This window comes from Gracilinanus agilis, chromosome 5 (assembly GCF_016433145.1).
Source record: "Gracilinanus agilis isolate LMUSP501 chromosome 5, AgileGrace, whole genome shotgun sequence".
Lineage (NCBI taxonomy): Eukaryota > Metazoa > Chordata > Mammalia > Didelphimorphia > Didelphidae > Gracilinanus > Gracilinanus agilis.
The window spans coordinates 133,929,943-133,937,613 of NC_058134.1; the positions used below are offsets into that span (position 1 = coordinate 133,929,943).

The 7,671-nt window shown below is 36.9% G+C and overlaps 1 pseudogene; it reads left to right on the forward strand.

The window, feature by feature from the left end:
* Positions 1 to 1,312: 1,312 nt before the first annotated feature.
* LOC123249956 lies at positions 1,313 to 3,198 on the forward strand (annotated as a pseudogene).
* The last annotated feature ends 4,473 nt before the right edge of the window (positions 3,199 to 7,671 follow it).

Below are 7,671 nucleotides of genomic sequence, written 5' to 3' on the forward strand. Positions count from 1 at the left end.
AAATACTAAAGATTCATAAAAATGGAAATGTGAGAGAGAGAGAAAGAGAGAGATGGGGAAAGAGGGAGGAATGATAGAAGGAGAAAGAAGGGGAGAGAGAGAAGAAGAAAAGGAGAGAGAGGGAAAAGGAGAGAGAGAGGGAGAGGAAGGGAGGGAGAGAAGAAGGAGAGAGGGAGAAGGAGAGAGAGGAAGGAGAGAAAAAGAGGGTGAGAGAGGAAGAGAGAGAGAGAGGAATAAGTAAACCAGTTTGACTGCCTTTTTAAGTGCAGAGAGGAGAGTAATATGTAATGAATCTGGATAGGCTTCAGTTCAATTTCTAATGTAGAAACAAGAAGATTCACTGATTTTTTTTTATTTTTTGTTCCAGGTTATTCAGATATTGAGAGCATATTAATTTTCATTTTTCTAGCCAAATGAATGATTATAAGGTATTTATGACTCTCAGAGGATATTACCAAAATAGTCTGTCCTAACAACCTATCATATTTCTAACAGTACAACTCACATATAACAATTATATACAATACTAATGATATAGAACAATTATATATTATATGTAACATGATATATGTATATATGTATATTTATACATACTTATGTAAATAAATATACATATATATTTCTTATTTGTACATAGTTGTTTGCATCTTATTTCCCTTGTTTGAAGAGAGGGACATCCTTTACCTTTCTTTGTACCCATATCACTTAACACTGTCCCAACAAAGAGAAAGCAATTAATAACTACTAGTTGATAGACAGCTGACTTGGTACATCTTTTTTTTGACCACGCTGCACTGTTCCAAACCCCAGGACAAATCTGCAGGGAGGCATTCCATGGTGTACCTGGGTGGTGCAGGCATGGTGTTATAGCAAAAAGCTTATAGAAATATTATAGAAATATTATAGCTTATAAGAATATTATGGCCAAAAAGCTAAACTTGGCAATTAAGCAGGGGGTTTTGGATAACGTCATGCCCAAGCGGGTCAGTTATCTCTCTGACTCAAGGTTCCAGGGACACAACTCCTGGCTGACAGCCCAGGGACACAACTCCTAAACGGAACAACCTTGAAGATTAAGAATCATATCCTGTGGCACCTGAAAGCATCCCCTACGCCCTCTGTATAACTATTAGCTCACCCTAAGACAAAGGCACCTATATCCTAGAAACATATATATTCCCTCTTCTGAATGCATGCTTCTGGACTCTCTTTGCTGAGTTTCCCCAGTGCGTACTGGCAATAAAGCTTTCTCCTGCTTTGATTGCATTGTCTCCTGTGTTCCTCTGGAGGCCACCCATTTTGAACCCTAACAATGGAACAAGGATGCAAGACCCTGCCTGAGGCCAAACTGATGCCCCAAGCCCCAGCACAAGGCAGATTGGACCAGAGTAGTGGACCAAACCCACCACAAGAACCTGAACTACAGCTGAAAAAATCTGATGTATGCCTGGTCTGAGTAAGTCTAGAGTGAAGGCTGCATTGAAGGCCTGAATCCAAACACAAGGCAATCAGTAGCACTTCGGACCTGTGTAAGCCCAGAGTGATGCCCAGAGCCCTTGGTCAAGTCTGAAATGGGTCCCTAAGCCCTAGCACAAAGTATTTCGCTTTACTAAGCCATAGGCAGTCCCAGGAAGAGATTCAGTCAGCAGCTGGAGAAGCTCCCAGCCCACAGACCACCTTATCACCTTGGAAGAACTGAAATTTGCAGAAACCCAGAAGAAATAAAGCTAAGTGTAGCAGCAAGAAAAAAAAAGGGAATTTTAAAAGTGTCTCCTCTACCTTGAGAACAGAACACACCTTTAAGATAAAAGTAAAAGCTAAAACAAAAGAAGCCTGAGAAAATAAGCAAAACTTAAAAAAAAAGAAACAAAAGAAACACCCATCCCCATAGAAAATTTTTATGGGGACAAAGAAGAAATAGGCACAGACTCAGAAGGGGAAATTAGAGAAAGGTAGCTACACACTGAACTTCAAAGAAAAATATGAATTGGTCTCAGAATCTGAAAGAACTAAAAAAAGATTTCAAAAAATAATTGAGAGGCTGTGTTAAAATAGGGAAGAGAAATGAAAGCAATGCAAAACAGATTTGACCAAAAGGAAAAAGAGTTACAAAAACCAAAGGAAGAAAAACGTTCTTTAAAAACAGCATTTACCCAATCCAAAAAGAGATTCAAAAGCTCAGGGAAAGAAATTAAGTCCTTAAAATTAGAAGAGGTGCTTTTACCTGGTTAGCCGGTGAGCCAGGCATGGTGATGGGTTCTGAGAGGCTAGTGTAGGAGGAAGAGGAGGAAGGAGCAGGGGATTGACCAGTGTGGCCAAGCCTCAGAACCTTCAGGGGGAGGGGAGCGTGGTGGGGGAGGGGAGCCTCGGAGACTCGGGTCGGTGTGGGGGTGGGTGGGGATCCCCAAAGGTCCACAGGTTCTAGTGGAGGGTAGCTCCCCGTTGGTTTAACCCCTGTCTTCAAGGCTCCACATTGGGTCCAAGCATCCTTGGAGAATAACAGCGAGATGGGCTGCTTTACCAAGCTCACCAACACCTATTGCCTAGTGGCCATAGGTGGCGCTGAGAACTTTTACAATGTGTTTGAAAGCGAGCTCTCAGAGACCATGACAGTGGGACAAGCTTCCATAGCTGGCTGGGGAATCTGGTCGCCTGTGTGTGGGAAATCGGCATGGTCTTCCTGTGCCCAACAGTACTACAGACCAGGAACTAGAGCACATCTGAAATAGTCTCCCTGACTCTGCGGATCGGACAGAGAAGAGCGGCTCCTAGCGGCGGGCAATGTTATCGCCTATGACTATGTAGCTCTTGTTGCCCCAAACCTGGACAAAGAGACACAAGAAATTCTCTGTGAGGTGCTCAAGGTCTGAGTCTTAAGTCAGACAGTGGCTGACCAGGGGCTCGTGAGGAGCTACTACTGTGTTTTCAGCAATCAGGTAGGGCTGCCGCACCAACAGACTCCATTGAAGACCAAGATGACTTGTCCTCTCTTCTCCAAGTCCCACTAGGGGCTTGTACTGTGAAGAGGAAAGTGAGGTGACAGCAGCTGGAATGGTCATCTATGACTGACTGGTGTGCCTTCTGGGGGCTGGACAAAACTAGCACAGAACTGTCAGTGGTAGAGAGTGTCTAGGGACTAGCCCTACCCAGGCTGTTGTCACCAGCATGAGAGATTCCCTCCTTGACAGTTTAACTTGAGTGATCATCTATCATCTCTGCTGCTTGGCCTCTTGAATAATGACCTTGGTACCTACCACAGCTCCAGTATGGCATAGAGCCCTGCAAAGAGAGTCTTTACATCTGCACTTTGGGGCTTGGACCATGACTATTTGGAGTATAAAAAAGCTTCTAGGATTGATTTCCTATCATTTCATTTTTACTGTTTAAAAAAAAAGAAACGCTTCAATGAATTCACCTTGGCTCTTTGATCTCCACTATCCTTTTGCCCTATTCCATCATTAAAAGACACTTGGGCCTCTTGTTCTGTAAGAAAAAAAAATTAGAAGAGGATTAGTAGAAGCTAATGACTTCATGAGATATCAAGAACCAAAACAAAAGCAAAAGAATGAAAAAATAGAAGAAATCATGAAATATCTCATTGAAAAAAATTATGGGGGGCAGCTGGGCAGATCAGTGGATTGAGACACAAGAATTTCTTGTGTCTCAATCCACTGAGACACTGAGACAGGAGGTCCTAGGTTCAAATCCAGCCTCAGACATTTCCCAGCTGTGTGACCCTGGGCAAGTCACTTGACCCCCATTGCCCACCCTTACCACTCTTCCACCTAATAGCCAATACACAGAAGTTAAGGGTTTAAAAAAATAAATAAACAAATAAACAAACAAACAAACAAATAAATAAATATTTAAAAATAAATTATGGACCTGGAAAGTAGATTCAGGAGATAATTTAAGAACTACCTGAAATTGGTCATTTAATATAATAGATTTCCAAGTCTTCCTGATGAAAAGACCAGACCTAAACATAAAGATTGATGCTCAAATACAAAACTCAAAAGAAGCATAAAAGAGGGAAAAAGAGAAACTTTAAGGGATTAAATAAAATTCCACTGTTTATACCACTACACTAAAAGATATTTGTATAAGAGTAGTTAGAAGGAGTATACCTAGATAGAGGAATGGGAGTAAGCTGATTAGAATAATGTGATATTCAAAAAAATCAAGGGTTGAAAAAGAAGATTGCACTGAGAGAAAAGAAAGAGTTGGAATGTGGTAATATATGTTACCAAAGAGGCATGAAAAACTATTACTGTTGAAAGGAGAATGAAGGTTATGATGGCAATATTTAAATCTTACTCTCATCTTAATTGACTCAGAGAGAGAATAAGTAATATTCATTCAGATGGAGAATCAAATAGGAGATGAGTAAAACTGGAGTGGTGGTTGAGGGACAATAGGAAGGAGCAGAAAGTAGAGAGTGGTGATTAAAAGCAAAACATTTATGAGGAGGGACTAGAATAAAAGGAGAGAGAAAGAGCAGGATCAAAGGTGAAATGGATGGAGGGAAATAAACAGTTGGTAATCATAAATGTGAATGTGAATGGTATGAACTCACTCATAAAAGAGAAGCATATGGCACAATAGATTAAAAACTAGAATTCTGATAGGTTGTTTACAATAAACACATTTGAAGTAGGGATACACACAGAATAAAAGTAAAGGACTGGAGTAGAATTTTTTGCTTCATCTGAAGTAAAAATAGCAGTTGTAGCAATCATGATCTCACACAAAGCTATGACAAAATAAATTTAATTTAAAAAGATAAGGAAGAAAATTGCATATTGACAGAAAAGCACTATAGATAATGAAGTAATATTAATACTAAACATTGATGCAATAAATGTTTGATTATACAGGTTTTTAAAGAAGAAATCAAATGAGCTTCAGATGGAAATAGTTAAAAAGATAAAGCTATATTAGTGGGAGTTTTAGGTCTCCTCCCCTTTCATATCTTGTTAAATTGAATGACAAATTAAACAAGAAAGAAGCAAGAAAGTGAATGAAATTTCTAGAGAAATTAGAACTATTAGGTCTCTGGAAAAAATGAATGGGAACAGAAATGAATATACCTTCTTTTCAGCACATACACAAAAATATGTCTTCTTTTCAAGGCACATACACAAAAACTGATCATTTATTAGGACATAAAAGCCTCAACCAAAAGGAGAAATTGGAAATAAATATATGCATCCTTTTCAGATCATAATGCAAAAAATGATAAGATTGGAAACACAAGAAAAGACAAATTAATAATTAATTGGAAACTATATAATCTAATTTTAAAAAAAGGTTGTATCTCAATAGATAACATAAAAAAAAAACTTTGACATCCATTCTTCTTAAAAACATTAGAAAAGATAGGAATAAATGGTCCTTTCCTTAAAATGATAAATAATATCTATGTAAAACCATGAGGAAGTATCCTCTGAAATATGAATAAGTTAGATGCTTTCTCAATATGAGCAGGGGTGAAGAAAGGATTCCCATTATCATCACTATTATTTAATGTTGTACTAAAAATGCTAGCTTTAGAAATAGAAAAAAAAGAAATTAAAGAATTAAAATAGGCAATGAGGAAATTATACTATCACTCTGCAGATGAGATGATGGTATACTTAAGAGAATCTGAGAGAATCAATTGAATAAACTGGTTTAAATCATTAATAACTTTAGCAAAGTTGCATGGTGGAAAATAAACCCATATAAACCATCAGTATTTCTATGTATTATCAACAAACCTCAGCAACAAGATGTAGAAAGAGAAATTTATTTTAAAATAATTCTAAATAATATAAAATACTTGGAATCTACTTGCCAAGGAAAACATAGGAATTATATGAATGCAATTACAAAACACTTTTCACACAAATAAAGTCAGATCTAAACAATTTAAAAATATTAAAAATGAGAATTCCACCTAAATTAATTGACTTATTTTGTGCCATACCAAAGTATCAAAAACATTTAAAAAACTAGAAAATATTATAACAAAATCTATCTGGAAGAACAAAAGGTCAAAAATACCAAAGGAATTAAGAAAAAAAAACATGTTAAGGAAGGTGGTCTAGTTTGTACCAGATATAAAACTGTACTATAAAGCAATAATCATGAAAACAGTCTGGTTCTAAATATGAATGAGAGTTGTGGATCAGAGGAATAGATTGGATACACAATATACAGTGGTAAAAGACCTTAGCTACCTAGTGTTTGATAAATCTGAAGACCCCACTTTTGGGATAAGAACTCACTATTTGATGAAAATTCCAGGAAAACTGGAAAATAATGTGTCAGAAATCAAGTATAGATCACTATCTCACTGGCCAGGCATCATGAGAGGAGTGCTTTGGTTCCATCTTTGAGAAAGGAAAGAGAGAGAGATAGGTAGGTCTAGATATCTTCAGATAAATAAAAAGCAAGGACCAGATGGGGAGATATAAGCTCTATGAACTCCATTTATTATGACAAAGAGAAAGACTTTTATAGAAATTAAAATACTAAGCATTGCAACATCCTTGGGGGGGGGAGGAGGGTGTTACTTTCCCACAAGACAATGTTTACAAAAATGACTTCACACAAGAATGTTACCATAGTTGCTATTATCAATGTAAGCAAGTTCAGAGAGTGATAACTAATCTAGTCAATTTACTTAGGCAGGTTCCGTACTTTTAGTCTTGATATTACAAAGACTTCTTTGCTCTTCATAGTGAGGGGGGGACTCACGATTTAATGATGACCTTTGACCAAGAGCAGCAGTGCCTTTATGTGGGAGATTGAGACCTTGCCAGCAATCACAGGCAAACATGGCTGCTTTCCTCAGTGTACCTGAATTGTCCTTTATATATTCACATCTCACACCTTATATCAAGATAAGGCCAAAATGGGTATGTTTCAGATATAAAGGTTGATACTATAAGTAAGTTAGGAAAACATAGTATAGTTTAGTTGGCAGATCTATAGAAAAACGAAGAACTTATGACCTTATAAGATACAGAGTATGATAAGAAATAAAATGAATAATTTTGATTATATTAAATTGAAAACAATTTGAATAGACAAAAACAATGTAATTATGATTTGAAGGGAAGCCACAAAATAGGGAAAATTTTATAGCATATTTCTCTGATAAAGGTTCAGTCTCTCAAATATAAAGAGAATTAAGTCAAATTTATAAGGATATAAATCATCCTCCAATTGACTAATACTTAAAGGATATAAAAAAAGCAATTTTCAGATGAAATCAAAGCTATTAATAATCATATGGGAAAATGTTCTAAATCACTCTTAGAGAAATGCAGATTAAAACAACTCTTAGATACCACCTCATACCTATCATATTGGCCAGTGTGAGAGTAAAGGAAAATCATAAATGTTGGATAGAATATGGCAAAATTGGGACACTAATGCATCATTGGTCAAATTGGAGACTAATCCAATATTATGGACGGCAATTTGGAAGTATGCCTAAAGGGCTATAAAACTGTGTGTACCCTTTGATCTTATATTACCACTATTGGGTCTGTACACCAGAGAGATAGTAAAAAAAAAGAGAAAAAGACCTACTTGTACCAAAATATTTTAGCAGCTTTCTTTGTGTTGACAAAGAATTGGAAATTGAGGTGCTATCCATCAATTGGGGAATGACTCAACAAA